We start from the raw sequence: 20,639 nt of genomic DNA on the forward strand, positions 1-20,639 counted from the left end.
TCCTGATTCCAGGCCCAGCATTCTATCTACTGCCCCACCTAGCTGCCCCCATTAAACCTAAGTTAGTCACTAAAAGAGCTGCAACTGTCATTTGCCATGCAGGTTTACTAGCTATTGAGACCCAGCAGATGGTAGCAGAGAGCAGCAGATTGTCCTAAAGGGTCTAACCAAATAAAAACCAGTGGATGGTAACAGAACGGCTCAGCTATTACAGGACCAGCAGAGATGCCTGCATAGTAGAAACATGATTCGGAGCAGAGAGAAGAGTGGAGACATCTGATTGAAGGTCCAGTAGAGAACAGTACAGTGATGTTACCAGAGGACATCAGTTACTTTATAACAGAAGAATGAGCTGTGCTCTGGTCACACTTATCCCTGTGAGTGTTCCATGGCCTTGGGGTTCTTGGAGTGTGCGTCCATTTATTTGTGTTCCTTGGACATATGTATTGCTTGTGTATATTTCCTGGAAACGCATTCTTTATGGGAGTACTTTCCATCATGGTCTCTGGTCATGCAGGCTCTCTGTGCAGAATCCCCTGTTAGTGGTATGGTATTCAGTAGGATTTTTGCTGTTGTTCAGTTATGTCTGACTCTCTATGACCCCATTTGGGGGTTTTATTGGCAAAGATACTAGAGTAGTTTGCCATTTCCTTCTCCAGCTCGTTTGACAGATGAGGAAACTGAGGCAAACAGGGTGAAGTGACTTGCCTAGGGTCACACAGCTAGTAAGTGTCTGAGACTGGATTTGAACTGAGGAGGAAGAGTTTTCCTGACTCCAGGCTTGCCTTTCTATCCACTGCACCACCTAGCTGTCCCTATTCAGTAGGATAATGTACCCCATTTATGCTTGGGGGTTATTTTCTTGTCGCTTAATTTGTTATACCATTTGATTAATGTCTTTTGCTTTGAACTAACGTTTGGAACTCTGATTGACTAGTAAAATCAAATTCATTTGTGGTGGCTCATGGAGTTGTGATTTTCAGTGAGCATTGAGTGTCTTCCACCTGCGATAGCTTTAGGCCCCAGATCTGTGATGGGGTGCCTGAGTGAACATTCAGTGAGTTTGGAGATCAGAGCATGTGAATAAACTGCTCAGTCAGTTATTTGATATCATATGTTCTCCCTTCCAGGGAATTTGCTCTTCCTAGCTCGGCCGAGCTGAGGTAAAGTAGGGTCTGTGTTGGGAAAACATTTGTCTGTTTCACTTTGAAAAGCAGAATGATCATTGTGACAGTCTGAGCCCTCGGAGATACCACTGGTTAGGGAGGCATCCAATTAGATGAATGCAGGGGATTCCTCCCCACCTCCCTGGAGGAAGGATGAGTTCAGAGTCGATGGGTAGGAGAGCTCCCAAAGGGCAAGAGACATGAGCTCAAAGGAAGTCTCAAATGATGGAAAGAATGCTAGATAAGGAGGCAGAAGAAAAGGACTCTCTGGACCCCAGTTTCTTCTTTTGTAAAATTTAGGGGTTGGACTTAGTGACTTCTAAGTTCCCTTTGGGCTTTAAAATTTAATGGTTTTTGTATCATGGCTGGTGAAGTAAGACAGGCATGAGAAGATGTTTTAGAGGGAGCCAGTTTAACTTGGTCTCCTGTTAGTGTTTCAACAAATAATGTAACTCACTCAAATGACGTAAAGCAACACTTTGGATTGGATTGTTCCGTTGTGTCTGACTCTGTGACCCCTTTAAGGGTTTTCCTGGCAAGATACTGGAGCAGTGGTTTGCCATTTCCTTCTCCAGCTCATTTTACAGATGAGGAAACTGAGGCAAACAGGATTAAGTGACTTGCCTGGGGTCACACAGCTAATGTGTCTGAGGCTGGATTTGAACTTGGGTCTTCCTGACTCTGCCCAGCACTCTATCCACTGCACCACCCAGCTACCCTAAAAAAGCAATACTAGTACCACAAAAAAACAAAAAACAAAAAAAACCCAAACTCCCCACAACCTGAGTTGCTTCTACTTAGCACAGGCCTGGGCCCAGCACGTAGTCAAGCAATTTTTGAATAATTAGCCTTGTGCTTGGTCTTAAAAGAAAGTTGAAAGAATAGCCTTTGTTGACCAGGATTGTGGATTCAACTGGCTGTGCTTCTTATATGGAGATTATAAAGTACCCAGTGGTGTGTTGGTAACAACCAGCTCCCTGGGGGGGGAATGTACACTTGACACACTTTTAAGTTTAATTGGCGTTGCTAAACATTTTCTTGATCGCTTTCTGAAGTCTAAACAATCGACAAAACAATACATCAAATCCTGATTTGTAGCCTTTGACGTTGCTCATGCTGATAATGTACAATTTAATGGTCGGCTCTCTTCATCTGGGATCAGGCAACTTCAACACATCCTTGGAAGTACCTTTAAAAATGTGGAAACTCCACTTGTCATGCAGCATTAAGCCGACAGGCTTCAACCAAAGTCGCGACATTCAAAAATCAAGATTCTTGTAGAGTAGGTAGCTCCCTGAGGATAAACATACGCATCAGAAATGAAGGTGTTGCTTCCAAGAGTGAGCATTTTACAAAAAGGACAGTGCCTCCTGAACTTGAAGCTCCTTGATCAAAGATTAATGTGTGAAATGAGAAGGTGCTGAGTGGTGGTTCCAGATTCAGGGTCTGTGTGTTGTAGCTGAGACCAAGGAGTCCGCCATCTTTGGTTCCTGGTTGCGTGCATTAGGAAAGATGAGAGGAGGAATAATGAGCAGTGAAGAGGGTGGCCAGGAATGCAGCGTCTTCCAGAGAGAGCCAGATTTCAATGAGCACAAAATGAAAAGAGTGTGAGAGAAGAGACAGGGCATGAAAAGCTGAAGGTTTCAGAGTCCCTAATGGAAAGGGACTGTAGAGTGGTAGGGTTGATCTGGAATAGAATGAAAGTATTGGGAGAGGTAATGGGAAGGGGACTTTCACTACAGAAAATAGCAGTTTCTAATCACTGGGTTTAGGGGATTAAGAGGTACAAATTTGTTGCCCAGTTGGGTCATAGGTACCATGTAATCTCCTATGATGATGGAAGGAGGTGTTGGTGTGGTGTTTCTTAACCAAACACCAGGATCTTGGTAGGGTTGCAGTAAGAAAATTCAAGTTGGAAATTGGGGTCCTCACTAAATTCACCCAGGATACTTATATTGGCCCATAGAATCTCAGAATTTTGAGGGAATTTCATGGTCCATCTAGGCCAGGCAATAGCTAAATCCCCTCAACATCATAATTGACATGTGGCCATTTAGTTTTTACTCATTGACTTCCAGCCAAGGGGAACCCATCACCACCCTAGGTGGCAATTATGATTGTAAGGAAATTTTTACTTACCTCACACCTAAATCTCCCTCTTTGCAACCTCCACTCTTTGCTCCTGGTTTTACCTTCTGAAGCTAAGTAGAACAAGTCTACTCCCTCTTCCTCAGGATGGGCCCCACCCCTCTTTTTAGGCAATTAGGGTTAAATATCTTGCTCAGGGTCACACAGCTAGCAAGTGTCTGAAGCCAGATTTGAACTCAGGTTCTCCTGACTCCAGAGTCAGTGCTCCATCCACTATGCCACCTAGGTGACCCCAGTCCTTTTATAAAAATTTAATTTTTTTATTACATTTTAAATTCTAAATTGTCTCCCTTCCTTCTTCCCTCCCCACCCCACTCTAGAGAAAGCCATCCTTTGACATAGCTATAAATATATGTATATATACATATATATGTGTATATGCATATAAACATATGTATGCACACATATACATATATATAAAACCAAACCATGTATACTTCTATTTATCAGTTCTTTCTCTGAAGATAGAATCTTCCTTCATAGGTTCTTTGCAGTTGATTTGAGTATTTATAATACTCAGAATAACTTAGTCCTTTAGTTTTTCTTTTTTTACTTTTTTAAGCTTTTTTTGGTGAGGCAATCGGGGTTAAATAACTTGCCCAGGGTCACACAGCTAGTCAGTGTCAAGTGTCTGAGACCAGATTTGAACTCAGGTCCTCCTGACTTCAGGGCTAGTGCTCTATCCACTGCACCACCTAGCTGCCCCAGCAATTATTCTTTGAACAATATTGCTGTTATTCTATACAATGTTCTCTTGGTTTTACTCATTTTGCTCTTCATTATTTTGTGAAAGGCTTTCCATATTTTTTAAAAATCAACTTGCTCATCCTTTCTTACAGCACAGTAGTATTCCATCACAATCATATACCACAATTTATTTAGCCATTCCCCAACTGATGAGCATTACCCTTAATTTCCAGTTCTTTGCCACCACAAAGGGAGCTATTATAAATATTTTAGAACATATAGATTCTTTTTCTTTTTCCGCAGTTACTTTGGAAACAGACCTAATAGTGGTATTGCTGAGTCAAAGGGTATACACAGTCTTATAACTCTTTGGGCATAATTCCATATTGCTCTCCAAAATGGTTGGAGACAGTTCCACCAACAGTGTATGTGTTCCAATTTTTCCACATCCCCTCTGACATTTGTCTTTTTCTCCTTCTCTCATTTTAGTCAATCTGATAGGTGTGAGATGATATCTGAAAGTTGTTTTAATCTGTATTTCTCTAATCAATAATGATTTAGAGCATTTTTTCCTATGACTATATATATATGTATATATATATATGTATACATATATATATATACATACACACATATATATATAGCTCATGACCATCCTTTAACTACCTGAAGATAGCTCTCATGTTCTCCTAAGACTTCTCTCCTCTAAATTAAAATCCCAGTTCTTTCACTTGATTCTCATATAGCATGAATGCAAGATCCTTTATCATTCCAAGTTGTCCTCCTCTGGACACTCTTAGGTGTTACTTCCCAAGATGGTGGTAGGGGATGAGGCAGCCCCAGAAAGTATTCCACCCAGAAGCGTGCACTTGGCTCTGTGGCAAGTCAACTGGAGGTAGCTGTGTTTTATTATTATTATTATTATTTTTTTTTTTGCTATCCAGTATGGGGTCTAAAGCCTCAGATGACGCTAGGTCTTTGAGATCTCAATTTTTCTGAACTCTAGGTTTGGCAATGTTTTGGGGTTTTCGTTTTGGTCTAGACCTGTTATCTTATTAGTATAAGAAATTTCAAAAAAGAAAACTTCCCCTACCAATGCAAATGGGTAACTTCTCTATAACATAGACTCTTAGAGAGCTGCCTAGGACAGCTCTCTAAGAGATTTAATGACTTGTTCCAGATCACACAGTATGTATATATGAGGCAGGACTTGAATCCAGGCCTTCCTAACTCCAAGGCCAACTCTCTGTCCATTATATCATATAGATTTTGCACATCATCACACGACCCTAACTTTACTGGGCAATTTCAAATAACAACCTTTTAATAAAATGGTGTGGCATGGTGATCAGATAACAATAATTAGGCAGCAAATATTGATTCAGTCAAGGTAGCTAGGTGGGACATCTTCCTGAGTTCAAATCTGGCCTCAGACACTTACTAGCTGTGTGACCCTGGGCAAGTCACTTAATTCTGTTTGCCTCAGTTTCCTCATCTATAAAATGAGCTGGAGAAGGAAATGGCAAACCACTCCAGTATCTCTGTCAGGAAAACACCAAATGGGGTCATGTGTGAAGCAACAACCACAACAATAACATATCCCTAGTGCTATACTAGATGCTTAAAAGCTGAGATTTCATAAGTTGGACTATCCCTTGGGCTGCAGATTGCAGCCCCTCCATGACTTGGTAGATGGTCTTTGAGAGTTGGTATGGCTAAAAAATTCATCATCTTACAGCCAACTTGGTCATTAGCCTTTCTAAACTTAGATTGTCCTGTGTCTAGATGACAGGCATATAGGATGTCAACAGGCCCGTAGGCGCCAGAGGCATAACTGAGGTGCCTCAGGGTGCCACAATCTAGAAGTCACTGACAGCACTTACATGACATCAACACATAGAAGCAACTGAGCAGAGCACCTAATTAGCCAGGATAATTCACTAAAATAGGAAGGGATCAGGTGGTGTTCATTTTTTTCCTCCTCTCGCCACCCCCACACGAAGTGTACAGCCCACCATGGCAGGATGGATGCTATGGAATGGCCTCACTGTGTCCTGGGGGTTTCTGCTTATAGAACCACATCTTTGATTGCTGCTTGTGCTAAGAGGAAAAATGCTCCTTGTGGGTCTACTAGGCATTAAGGTAGAGTCTCTTGAACTTCTCCTGTACACCCTATGCAGTGAGGAGTCCTGGAACGTTACAGAAGAGCTGAAAGTATGTATATGGGATTGTAAGAGTATGTTTCATACAATCCCTGGCACACTATTGTTCCACCAAACACTCTTTTAGGGCTGCTGCACTACAAGACATAAAAGCATTAGACTTAAATTAAAAGTGTCAGCCTGCCCGTGGGCTATTTGTGTCTACAGATATGGGTGGACAAGACACAAACATAGGAAATAACTAATGAGGAATATTGGGCAGCTGGGTGGAGCAATGGATTGAGTGTCAGGCCTGAAGTCAGAAAGACTCATCTTCATGAATTCAAATCCAGCCTCAGACACTTACTATCTGTATGACCCTGGGCTAGAAACTTCATCCTGTTTGCCTCAGTTTCCTCATCTGTAAAATGAGCTGGAGAAGAAAATGGACCTAAATGGGGTCACCAAGAGTTGGACATGACTGAAAGCAATGACAATGAAGAAGATGATGTTCGTAAGGACTTAATGTATTAATACAGTGAGATAACAATTGACACAGACAGAACAGGACATTATAGAATAAGGGGCTAATTGTGTGGTAGAGCCAATAAGTTGGTTGGTTTGTTGTCTTTTGTTCTTGAAGAGGACCAAAGGTCAAGGTCTGACTGTGGCTGATCAGACCAATGTGAGTTTGAAAGGTTCTACCACAGGTTGGGCACAAATAGTCCATATGAACATTTGGAGTGGAAATGTCAATAAGTACAAAAGGAATCAAAGAAGGAGAAAACCTATGTGGATTTGAGTCATCAAGACAAGGCGAACAGAGGCAGAATTTAGGCGAGGTCTTATAGGATGGTAAGCTCCCAATAATCCAGAGGGCCACAGGATCATAGATATATGGCCAAGAGGGACCCTAAAGTTCATGTAGTCCATCACCTCATCCACTTTATGGCTGAAGAAGCTGAGGCTCAGGGGCATTAAGTGATTACCCAAGGTCATGCTGGTATTAAGTGTCAGAGGTGGGATTTTAACCCAGTTGCTCTGATTCTAGAGTCATTGTTCTTTCTGTCATACCTCACTGCCCCCCTGAAAAAGGAGAAGGGAATTCATTTCAAAGAATAGCATTAGTAAAGTCCCTCAGATGAGAGTGAGCATAACATGTATGTGAAGGTGTGTCAGAGGTGGGGAAGGTTTTGGAGACCAAGTGGATTTCAGCTGACAGTTTGTAATGGGTTGTAAAGGGGAATAAGGTCAAATAACTGTGATGCAGGCAGATGGTGGAGGGCAAATCACAGAACCTCTAAGCTGGGAGGAATCTCAGAAGTCATCTTAAGCCTGTACTTAAAGAGGAATCCCCTCTATAACTTCCTAACCATCCCAAAATGGAATGGGCTGCCTAAGGAGATGCTGAGCTTCTTATTCCTCTGACAAGCAATACCAGCTACTGCTTGAAGACTTCCAGTAATTATGAACCAGCTGCCTCCTGAGGTGATAGCCCATTCCCCTTTGGGAGAGCGCTGATGATTAGAAAATTGACAGACAGGCAGAGGAGTTTAGACTTGATTTGGTGGCTGGTAGAGATCAGTTGGTAGTTCTTGAGTAAGAAAGTAATGTAATGAAGTGTTTTGAAGAAATTCATCTGGTAGCTATGAGCAGAACTAATTGAACAGGTTACAGACAAATGATTTCTCTAACAGATCATGGAGGTGATAGTTGTTAGATGGTGTAGGTCTGGCTTAGGATAATGGTGGCGAAATTGGGAAGGAAGAGACCTGTGTAAGAGACATGGTGAAGTACAAACTCAATAAGACCTGGACGTAATTAGTAGACGAGAGTGAGGAATAAAAAAAGACTTAAAGTTTTAGAATTTGGGAGTAGGAGTCAAGAGTTGACATTTTATAGGAATGACAAAGTTGGACAGGGAGCCCATTAACATTGAAAAGAGGATAAATTTAACATGAAGAGGTTTTATGGTCTTTCCTCTTTTCTCTTTTCTTCCTTTCCCTTCTTCCTTCCTTCCCTTCTTCCTTCCTTCCTTTCCTTCTTATTTTCTTTCACCTTTCCTGCCTGCCTTCCTTCCTTCCTTCCTTCCTTCCTTCTTTCCTTCCTTCCTTCCGTCCTTCTTTCCTTCCTTCCTTCTTTCTTTCTTTCCTTTCTCTCCCATCAAATTAGTGTGTGACCTTGGACAAAATATTGGACCATTCTCAGCCTCAGTTTCCCAGGCTGTGAGAAAGAAATACTCATATTCAGTCTTTAGACCTGCCCTTAAATGAAAGTGTCCCCACAAGTGTTCCCGGATTCTTCTTTCTCTTCCCTTTTCCTTCCCTGATGCCCTCTCTCCTCTTTTCCCATCAAAAACCATTTTTAAGATTTTAAGCTGAAAAGGGAAGGAAAAGTAGAAAAATACTTCTGTAATCCACAAGCTAGGTAGGACAAAAAGTAGCTAGGGATACTGAGGTCACAAGACAAAATCCAAGAAAGGAGCCAACAATAAAACACAGCATCAACAGATAGTCACAAATGTACAAAATATAGGTAGCAAGCAACAACAAACTACAGATTCTCAATCATGAAGGGAAATTTGGCTTCAGAAATATCACTGAGACTTAGTGAAATGATACCCATAGTGAGAATATCGTTTGGGAAGGGAATAACTTGCTCAAAAAGCAAGGAGGCTAGATGGCTTGGTGGATAGAGCACTAGACCTAGAAGATTTGAGTTCAAATTGTACCTCAGACACCTACTAGCTATGTGACCTTGGGCAAGTCACTTAATCCCTGTCTCAGTTTCCTCAGCTGTAAAATGGAGATAATAATAGCATTATTTGTAAAGTGCTCAGCACAGTGCCTGGCATGTAGTAGGTGCTTACTAAATGCTTGTTCTCTTCCCTTCAAAAGAGACAAGACAGGGAGCAGGTGAGAGTGGGGTAGGTCCAGGAGTATACACTCATGTAAGGAAATTTTATAAACCTGAGGGAGGAAGCAAAGAGTCAGGTTCCAAAAAGACCTGTACGACTGACTAGAACATTAGGTTGAATCTAATTAGAAGAAATTGAACTAGGATCAATGTCAAGCCTTGTACGTAGGTTCAAGAAATCAACCCCAAGAGTACAAGATGCAGGATATATGTTTAGAGCCATTTTTTTTTCAGCCAAAGACAAGGTTTATTGAAGATTCACCACATTAGTCAGACTCTTAAGAAATCTGAGTATCTGTGGACTGCTGGCTAGATGGTGCAAATCTGAGCAGTGGCTAGATTATAAGAATCTTAATGGAGACAAGATGGACCTTATATACAGAAAGACTATGGGAGGGATCTAGGAGTGGCCAAGTAGCCTATGAGGTAATAGAACTCCAGGGGAGGCCAAGGGAGAATGGAGCCTAGATAGGATTAAGGGTGGGAAGTGGCCTGGGACCATAGGGAGCTATGGAATTATAGCTTCAGGAGAACACCAGAGATTTGGCCATGTGGGAAAGTCCAGGGTTTTTCCTTTTTGGGGTCTAGATCCCATCTTCATCATTCCCCCCTCAAACAAATGGGACCCAAATTCTTTTGGTGTAAGGGGCAAAGGTCTATTCTTCTGAAACTGCTTCCTGCTGACAAGAAGCATAGAGCTGTCCCTGCATCGAGGGGCGTTCCAAAGAGGAGGTTGACTGGAACTGAGCACAGGCTGCATCCAGGAAACAATAGACATTGACTGGTACCTGCTGTTTGCTACCAACTGTGGGTGAATGGCCTGTAGTTTGGAAGACACAGATCTGACAAAAAAGACTGCAGGACCCAAATGACAGGATAAAACATCCTTAGTAGAGCCAATTTTTTTACAGGTATTTGAAGGGGTTTGGGGGAGAGCTCAAGCAAGTCACTGCTTTTACTCTGCCATCTTCAAGATGCAGGATATATGATTAGAACCTTGTCTAAAAAATATCTGGCAATACTGTGATCCTGTTAAATGTATTTTTTGGCTGGTCTGCAGAAGGGAACAGAATTCAGTTGTCTTTCTTAAATCAATAAGAATGAAGGAGTTGGGGGAAGAGGTAATAAGTGATAAGCCAATTTTCTTCACTGCCATCTGATCATGACATGAAACATTTCAACCCCAGTGGAATGATGGCAATTTTTGAAAGGCCCAAAAGAGGTTCTAAGAGAAGCATTCTATACATAACCCTAACTGTGCAGTTTCTGGGCATCCTCCACAAACCCCGGTTAACAAAGGCCCTGTTGATTTGCAGAGGAGTGAAATGATCTGTCACAAAAGGGCCTGACTCCTGGAGGGCACATGGAAGCTTAGGCTGACTCTCAGCTCTCCATCCCCCCATAAGAGCCAATAACATCCCTCCTCTTCTATTATATTTTTAATTCCTGTCACTTAAGTTCCCGTCCAACCCAGGGGAGTGACTTGGAGGGCTAAATCTCTGTTCTCCATGAGTGGCTCCACCTGGAGGACCTTTCATCACTGGATTTCTGAATGGGGGTCTGTTTGTTTGTGGGGGGAAAAAAGAGATCATCTGCCTCCCCCTAAAGCCCTAACTTACGTTTAGCCCCAGAATCAACTAACAAGTAAGGACCTGTCAGGTGAGTAAGAGTATGTGCCTGGGTTCCAGTTCCAGTTAGTGGGAAACAATCCTAGTTTTTGCCTCAAAAAATAAATGCCTGTAGGACTTGGCCCCAGTTAAATCTGAAGTTGGAGAAGAGCTGAGAGGGAAAGGAGAAACTTCACAGTTTGACTCGACTGGGAGCTTCTTTCTTCTTCTTTCAGACATCATGTCAATTTGCTTCCTAAGGGGATTTCCTGGCGGGGGAGAAATTACATCCATTGAATTGGAATAAATATTCTGTTTAATTAAGGCCATAAATCAGCATCAGTGAGGGAGGTCCTTGAAAGCTACACCATATAAGGATCACATGTGAGACAAGAACGGATGGGGTAGGCAGACATTAACCTCTGGGGAAGCTTCCTTCAGGGATGAGGGTATTGTGTTGCAGGGAGCATCTCATTATCGTGAGGGTGAGGCCAGGAAGGGAGCCAAAGACCTGCAGGGAGGCATCTGCCATCTACTTTCTAGCCCATCTCCAAGTCTGCTTCCATGGTCCAGATTTTTTTTTTCCTTTAGGATCTGTTCTCTGGTAAGCAACCCTGGATTTGGAGTTCATAGGATCATGGCTGTCCAGCAGAAAGAGACCTTGAGGTCATCTTGTCTATCTACTGCCCTCATTTTACAGAAGAGAAAACTGAAATTAAGGAGATTGGGTAACTTGCCCAAAGTCTTTGTGACTTAATGACTTTGTCCCAAAGAGAATAAGCATCAGAGGTGAGATTTGAACCCAGATCCTCTGACTTTAGAGCTCATGATCTTTTCACAATGCCTTCCTAGAAGGGCTGGCTTCAAATCTCAGCTTTGTTATTTATTGTACTCTTTGTGTGACATTAGACAAGTCACTTCCCTTCTTGATATCTCAGTTTTCTACCGTATAAAATTGGAGGTTGCCTTAGAATGATCTTAACAATGTTATAAAAAGATTTATCCACCATTTATCTATGGTTTCCCCATAGATAAGTGGTCAAAAGATGAAAACAACAATTCTCTTTTTAAAAATTTTATTAATTCATTTTGATTTATCAACAATACTTCCATATGCTTTTGAGTTTAAAATTTTTCTCCCCCTTCCTCCTCACCACCCTCTCTAAGACGGCGCATAATCTGATATAGGCTATACATTTACATTCCTATTAAACATATTTTCACATTAGTGAAGTTGTAAGTAAAAATTAAGACCAATAGAAGGAACTATCAGAAAGATGAAACAAAACTCAACTGAAGAGAAAAAAAAAATGATAGCGATTCAACTTCCATAGTTCTTTCTTTGGATGTGGATAGCATTTTCCATCACGAGGCCTCTGGAGATGTCTTAGATCCTTGTAATGCTGAGAAGGGTTAAGTTTATCAATATTAGTCATCACATAACATGGCTGTTGTTGTATAAAGAGTTCTCTTGGTTCTGCTCACTTCACTCAGCATCAGACCAATATAAGTCTTTCTAGGTTTTTCTGAAGTCAGCCTGTTCATCATTTCTTATAGCACAATAGTATTCCATTACATTCATATACCACAACTTGCTCAGCCATTCCCCAATTGATGGGCATCCTCTCAATTTCCAATTCTTTGCCACCACAAAAAGAGCTGCTATGAATATTTTTGTACGTGTAGGTCCTTTTCCCATTTGTATGATCTCTTTGGGATATAGCCCTAGAAGTGTTATTGCTGGATCAAAGGGTATGCACATTTTTATAGCCCTTTGGGCATAGTTCCAAATTGTTCTCCAAAATGGTTGGATCATTTCACAACTCCACCAACAATGCATTAGTGTTCCAATTTTCCCACATCTTCTCCAACATTTATCATTTTCCTGTTTTGTCATGTTGGCCAATCTGATAGGTGTGATGTGGTACCTCAGAGTTGTTTTGATTTGCATTTCTCTAATCAATAATGATTTAGAGCATTTTTTCATATGACTATAGATGGCTTTAATTTCTTCATCTGAGAACTGTCTGTTCATATCCTCTGACCATTTATCAATTGGGGAATGGCTTGCATTCTTATAAATTTGTCTTAATTCTCTATATATTTTAGAAATGAGGCCCTTATCAGAGAGACTGGTTATAAAAATTCTTTCCCAATTTTCTACCTTCCTTCTAATCTTAGTTGCATTGGCTTTGTTTGTGCAAAAACTTTTCAATTTAATGTAATCAAAATTATCCATTTTGCTTTTCATAATGTTCTCTATCTCCTGTTTGGTCATGAATTCTTCTGTTCTCCATAGATCTGATAGGTAAACTATTCCTTGTTCTCCCAGTTTACTTATAGTATCAGCCTTTATATCTAAGTCATGAACCCATTTTGATTTTATTTTGGTATATGGTGTGAGATTTGGGTCTATGCCCAGTTTCTGCCATACTCTTTTCCAGGAAAACAAACAATTCTTAAAAGAGAAATTGCAGAGTATTAACAACCATAGAAAAGAATGCTCCAAATCACCAAAAACATGAGAAATGTAAATGAAAACAAGTCTGTGGTTTTACTTTATATCCAGCAAGTTGGCAAAGATGACAAAAGGAGAGGAATAATGAGTGTTGAAAAGATAAGCCCACTAATGTATTGTTGATGGATTTATGAATTGGTTCACCAATTCTGGAAAGCAAGTCAGAATTATGGAAAGTAAGTGACTAAAATGTCCATACCCTTTGACACAGAAATTCCACTGCTAAGCATATACCTCAAAGTGGTCAGTGATAAAAAGAAAGGACCCAGATAAACCAAGATATCTATAGCCATCCTGTTCATGGTAATTAAAAACCAGAAACGTGAATGAAAGTAACAAAAGCTAGCATTTGTAAAACACTTACTATGTGGCAGGCATCATGCTAAGTGCTTTACAAATATTTTCTCATTTTTATCCTCACAATAGGTGCTTTTACTAGCCCCATTTGACAATTAAGGAAACTGAGGCAGACCAAGGTTAAGTGACTTGCTCAAAGACACACAGCTAGTAAGTGTCAGATTTGAAGTCAGGTCTTCCTGACTCCAGGCCCAGAGTGTTATCCACTTAGAGCCTCTGAATATTAGTATGTAGTAGTAGCAGCATTATATTCAATATTACTTGAATATTAGTATGCAACATTTCTCTAGTAAATTGCCCCCTCTATCATCCCCATTCTCTCACTTATCTTCCATCTTTCCTGGTCTACTGCTTGCTTCCCTGCTGCCTACAAACATGCCCATGTCTCAAAAAATTCTCATGTGATCCATCCATCCATATTAGCAATTATCCCTTATTTTTCCTCCTTTTTATGGCTAAAATCCTTGGGAAAGTGGTCCATAATAGGTGTCTCCACTTACTGTCCCCTCCCTTTCTTCTTAACTCTCTACAGTCTGGCCTCCATCGTTCAACTAAAACTGCTCTCTCCAAAGTTACCAATGATCTCTTAAATGCCAAATTAATGGCCTTTTCTCAGTCCTCATCCTTCTTGACCTCCCTTTCTTCTCCTCTCTAGGTTTCTGTGCCGTTACTTTATCCCCCTTCTCCTCTTACCTATATTTCTGCACAAGTCATTTCTACTAAACATGGATGTCCACCAGGACTCTGTCTTGGATCTTTTTCTCTTTTCCCTCTATATTATTTCAATTGGTGATCTCATCAGCTCCCATGGATTCAATTATCATCTCCATACTGATGATTCTCACATCTGCTTATTCAGTTCTAATCTCCAGACTCACATCTCCAGCTGCCTATTGGACATGTCAAACTGAATGTTCCATAGACATCTTGAACATCGCTTGTCCAAAATGCAACTCATTATCTTTCCCTTAAAATATATCCCTCCTCTAAACTACCCTATTTTTTTTTTTTTGGAGAGGCAGTTGGGGTTAATTGACTTGCCTAGAGTCACACAGCTAGTAAGTGTCAAGTGTCTGGTCTGAGACCAGATTACTAACCTATCATTATTGAGGACACCACTATCATCCCAGGAGCCCAGGCTCACAATGTAGGTATCCTGGTTGCCTCCTCATTCTCTCTTACCTTCCATATCCAATCAGTTGCCAAACCTTGCTGTTTCTGCATTCTTGACATGTCTTGCATATGCCCCTTCTTCTCCTCTGACACTACCACCACCCTTGTACATGCCCTCATCACCTCATGCTTGGACTATTCTAAGAGCTTGCTGCTGGCCTCCCTGCCTCAAGTGTTTCCCCAATCCAGTCCGTCCTCCACTCAAACTGTCAGATTGATCTTCCTAAAGTGCAGGTCTGACCATGTCACCATCCCCGTTCAATAGACTTCAGTCACTTCCTATCACCTCCAAGATCAATTACAAAATCCTGTATTTGGCATTCAAAGCCTTTCATACATTTCCAGCCTTTTTATGCTTTACTTACCCTCGTATACTCTGAGATGCAGAGACATTGCCTTCCTTGCTGTTTGTTACTTGAACAGAACATTCCGTCTTCAGACTCTGGGCGTTTGTTCTCCGTGCCTGGAATTCTGTCTCATCTCTGCCTCTTCGCTTCCCTAGCTTCCTTCAAATGCCAGCTAAAAACCTACCTTCTCCAAGAAGCTTTTCTCAATCCCCCCTAAAGCTAGTGACTTATTGACCATCTCCAATTTACCCTGTATACATCTTGTTTGTATATAATTGTTTGCATGTCATCTCCCTCATTAGAATTCCTTGAGGATAGGGGCTGGCTTTTGTCTTTCTTTGTAGCCCCACCACTTAGCACAGTGCCTGGCATATTTTTTGTTATTCAATTGTTTCAGTCATGTCTCACTTTCCGTGACCCCATTTGGGGTTTTCTTGGCAGATAACTGAAGTGGTTTGCCATATCTTTCTCCAGCTCATTGAGGAAACTGAGGCAAACAAGGTTAAGTGATTTTTCCAAGGTCACACAATAAGTGTCTGAGGCCAGATCTGAATACATGAAAATGAGTCTTCCTGATGCCAAACACTGTGCTCTATCCATTACACTACCTGGTTGTTCCTGTGAAGCCTAGTCCCACATTATTAATTACCTATCAGAGATTTACAACTGGGTGTCCCCTAGGCAACTCAAATTAAACATTTTCAAAACAACTCATTATCTTTCCCCAAAACTAATTCTATTCTGAATTTACCTACTGCTGTCATGTAATGTCAAATCAAACCCTGGGCAACTCACTTAACCCTGTTTGCCTTAGTTTCCACATCTGTAAAAGGAGCTGGAGAAGGAAATGGCAAACCACTCCAGTATGTTTGCTAAGAAAACCCCGAATGGGGTCATGAAGAATCAAACATGAGTGAAAAACAACAGCAAAAAGGCTTCACAAGCACATACCAAACCCAGCCCACAAGGAGGCCTGTCCTCATGCCTGCTGTCTGTGTCACCAGACACTAGAAGGGGCCTAGGCGCTTCTAATTTCCTCTGTGTGGCCATAGTCCTGTTTGAGGGACACCAAGAAAGTCTTCCTTCCCACCTCAAGCTATCTCCTACACCTGCTTTTCCCCAAAATGCTCAAAATGACTTCATGACAGACGGTGTGGCAAAGAGAATAGAGTACTGGACTTGACTTCAGGAAGTCCTGGGTCCATATCTCTAGGTTCAAATCTTACCTCTGACACTTACAAGCTACATGACCATAGGTAAGTCACTTGGTTTTTATTTCATCTATAAAAAGGGGTTTATACTACTTGCAGGGCCTAACTGATCATGTCATTGTCGGGTTCATATGAGACAATGTAGGCTCATAAGTTCACAGATTTACAGCTGGAGGGGACATTAGAGGTTATCTGAAACTTGTCATTTTACAGATGGGGAAACTGAGGCCCAGAGAGAATAGGGAGCTTGCCTGACGTCTCACACACACACAGCTCTGGGGTTTCACATCCTGGGCATAGTCATACATCAAGAACTGGAAAGGACCTCAGGAGGAACCTAGTCCAATCCCTTCATTTTACAAATGAGGAAACTGAGGCCCAGACAGCTGAAGTATCTTGGCCAAGGTCATACAGGTAATAAGTATCAAAGGCAGGTCTTCTCACTCCAAATCCACTATTCTTTCTACTGCAACTATGCTCTATGGGAAACAGTATATAAGTGCCAGCTATTATAATTATGGACTATTAAAAAGCGAATACTCCCGGAAACGCCTTCTCAGGCATTAGCTCTTTTATGTTAATTAGTTTCTCTTCAGCCTCACAGCACCTGAAAGGAAAATTTTTATAGGTAGGTGATGGGGAGGTGAATAGATCCAGAGCATAAGGCACTCCTTGGGAAGAGCAGGCCTGATTGTGGGTCTCCGGGCAGTTAAAAGATGAAAAAGATGGAGTCAGGAAGACCTGAGTTCAAATTAGGCTTCAGATTCTTTCTAGGAAAATCACTTAACTCCTGTCTGCCTCAGTTTCCTCATGTATAAAATGGGGATAACAATAGTACCTCCCTCCCAGGGTTGATGTGAGGATCAAATGAGATAATATTTGTAAAGCACTTTGCAAAACTTAAATCACTGCGTAAGTACTTGTTATTGTTATTATTGTTATCATGTGGCCACTGGTTCCATAAGAAGGATGGGGGGAAAGGATGAAAGGAAAAACTTGGCCTATCTTATGTTTGGGCTCTGTCACTGGAGTTCCAACAAGAATAAATTACTTTGTTTTCTCACCAGGTCCTAGGTTTAAAAACTTTTTATCATTTATCTCAGCTTGCTTCCTCTCAGGACCTTGGCCTGTGGACCCAGGCTAATTGTGCAAGCCTAGCTTAGGGCGTCTCTTTCATCTTTTGCACGGACAGCTGTTATCAAAAGCAAAAGTATTGAGGCCTGAGTTGCTGGTGTGCTAATCTCCCAGAGCTAGAAGGAAACTGAACATTTTAGAAGACAAAAACAATGTAGAGAGATTAAAGGCCTACAACCTTAACACTTCAAAAGACCTATTATGATTTCCTTTATGAGGGATACCTGCCCCTGAGGCAAACTGTGACCCCTTTACACCTAGCAGAGGGTCTTTGTCATTTGCTGTGGGCAATGAGATTCCTTAGCAAGTGGCAAGCCTTCTGGTAAAGAGCCTCTCTGAATTTCCTTAGGTTGGCCCTTAAAAGGTAGACACAGAGTTCATCACCATATGTGAAGTCTTTCCAGCTTGGCAGAACTGGTCATGTCATAGCTTGTTCTGCCTTCAAGTGACCACAGTCACCTCCCCCACTTAGAGTAGGACTCGAATGAACGTCAAACCAGGGCCAAAGTTAGCATAGGAAAGGGTAGAGAAGTTAGGAAGTGTGTCCTGGTCCATACAGCCAGTAACAGCCAGGACTCAGAATGGGGAATATGAACCCAGGTCTTTCTTCCTCAGTCCGAGGCCAATACTCTTATCTGCTATGCCAGGGTGCCTTTGAAAGATATATATGTATGTGTGTGTGTGTACACACACACAGATACAGAGAGAGAGAGAGAGAGAGAGAGAGAGAGTCTACTCTGTCCTCCACATTGCTGTTAATTTTCCTAAAGTGCAGAGTATTTATGACCCAACTAGAGAGAGCATTATGAGATGTAAAATGGGTAATTTTGATTATATTAAATTTAAAAGGTTTTGCCAAACAAAACCAATGTAGCCAAAATTAGAAGGAAACCAGAAAGCTGGGGGGAATTTTTTTTTTTTTACAGCCAGTGTTTATAGGTATCAGTTCTTAAACACATGGAGAACCAAGTCAAATTTATTTATTTATTTTTAATTTTAAATAATATTTTATTTTTTCCCAGTTACATGTAAAAACAACTTTTAACATTTGGGGGGGGGCTAAATACTTTTATATTTTAAAATTTTTTTAACATTTTTATGGGAAATTTTGAGTTCCAAATTCTATTGATCCTTCCCCTCTCCCTTTCCTTAGATGATAAGCAGTCAGATACAGGTTATATATTAACATTCATTTTTTTCAAATTTTTTGAGTTCCAAATTTTCTTCTAACCTCTCCCCTCCCCAAGACAGTAAGCAATTTGATATAGGTTATACATGTGCAATCATGCAAAACATATTTCCACATTAGTCATATTGTGAAAGAAAACACAGACCTAAAAGAAAAAAAAACCTCCACAAAAAATAAAGTGAAAAATGGTATGCTTCAATCTGAATTCAGACTCCATTAGTTCTGTTTTTGGATGTGGATAACATTTTTCATTATGAGTCCTTTGAAATTGTCTTGGATCTTTGTATGTCTGAGAATAAGTAAGTCATTCAAAACAGAGTCAAATTAATAAGAATTTAAGTCATTCCCCAATAGATAAATGGTCCAAGGGTATGAATAAATAGTTTTCAGATGAAGAAATCAAAGCTATCTATAGTTATATAAAAAATACTCTAAATCGCTATTGATTAGAGGAATGCAGATTAAAACAGCTGTGAAGTACCACCTCATACCCATCAAATTAGCTAATATGACAGAAAAGAAAAATGATAAATGCTGGAGGGAATGTGAGAAAATTGGGACACTAATGCACTGTTGGTGGAGTTGTGAACTGATCCAAGCATTCTGGAGAGAATTTTGGAACTATGCTCAAGGGGCTATGAATCTGTGTATACCCTTTGACCCAGCAATGCCACTACTAGGTCTATAGCCCAAAGAGATTAAAAAAGAAAAAAGGAAAAGGATCTATTTGTATGAAAATATTTGTAGCAGCTCTTTTTGTGGTGCCAAGGAATTGGAATTTGATGGAATGCCTATCAAATGGGGGAATGGCTGAACAAGTTGTGGTATCTGACTGTGATGGAACACTAGTGTGCTAATAACAAATGATAACAGGATGCTTTAAGTAAAACCTGGAAAGACTTACATCAACTGATGCAGAATGAAGTGAGCAGAACCAGGAGAACATTGTACACAGTAACAGTAATATTGTGCAGTGATCAGCTGTGAATGACTTAGCTCTTCTCAGCGATACAATGATCCAAGACAATTCCAAAGGACTCATGATGAAAAATTCTGTCCATACCCAAAGAAAGAATTGATGGAGTCTGAATGCAGATCAAAGCATGCTAGTTTTCACTTTTTTTGTTTTGTTGATTTGGGGGGGGTCTATTTCCTTTCACAACATGACTGATATGGAAATGTGTTTTGTATGATTGCACATATATCAAATTGCTTGCTGTCTCCGGAATGGGGGAGGGAAGGGAGAGAATTTGGAACTCAACATTTTTAAAAAGCAAATGTTAAAATTGTTTTCACATGTAATTGGAAAAAAATATTTTGTAAAGTAAGGTACAAGATATATAGTTGTAGTCATATCTATATATCTGCATACAGATAGATATATAGAGTCTATGTGTAGATATACCTATATATGTCTATACAGATATATATATATATATATATATATATATATATATATATATCCTGAAAAATAAGGATTCACAATAATCAAATCAACACTGCTATTCCTAGAAGTTATGAATCAGTTGTTTTATCACTCCAATCACCATTCCCTCTGACTTTTCTGTCCCAAACATTCCTTCCAGGTCACTACTCCTCTATATATGTTGTCTTCCTTTATTAGAATGTAAGTTCTTAGAGGAAGGGACAGTCTTGCCTGCTTATATTTGTACCCCCAGAGCACAGCAGAGTGCTTAGCACAGAGTAAGCACTTAATAAATTATTTTTGATTAATTTAATTTTAATTAAATTAATTATTCATTAATATTGCATATGAGGAATAAGGTCAATGTATTGAGCCTTCACCTGCTTTCCTAATCAGAATAGGCTTGCTTGCATTTCCTTTGTTCTTACAGCTCTTTCCAAATAATAACTACCGTTTATTTAGCCCTTTACATACATTATCTTGTGTGATCTCCACAACAATCCTGGGAGGTTAGTGCTACAGGCTTTGTTATGCCTAGTTTACTTTGACTAGATTTGTGAGTCATGCTACTTCTACTACCCTATGCTGATGGGCACCTGCTTCGCAACTTAGATTCTTG

The 20,639-nt window shown here is 40.5% G+C and overlaps 1 protein-coding gene across 2 annotated transcripts in view; it reads left to right on the top strand.

Annotated features, from left to right (window-relative positions):
- Positions 1 to 215: 215 nt before the first annotated feature.
- The window catches only part of BCAR3 (BCAR3 adaptor protein, NSP family member), a 314,683-nt gene continuing 294,259 nt past the window's right edge, over positions 216 to 20,639 (top strand). For both annotated transcript variants that reach the window (XM_078155007.1, XM_078155008.1), the window contains exon 1: positions 216 to 377. The gene's annotated coding sequence lies outside the window, so the exon portion shown is untranslated. The remainder of the gene's footprint in view (positions 378 to 20,639) is intronic.

Source organism: Phascolarctos cinereus, unplaced genomic scaffold, assembly GCF_003287225.1.
Source record: "Phascolarctos cinereus isolate Bilbo 61053 unplaced genomic scaffold, phaCin_HiC Scaffold_5;HRSCAF=322, whole genome shotgun sequence".
Taxonomy (NCBI): domain Eukaryota; kingdom Metazoa; phylum Chordata; class Mammalia; order Diprotodontia; family Phascolarctidae; genus Phascolarctos; species Phascolarctos cinereus.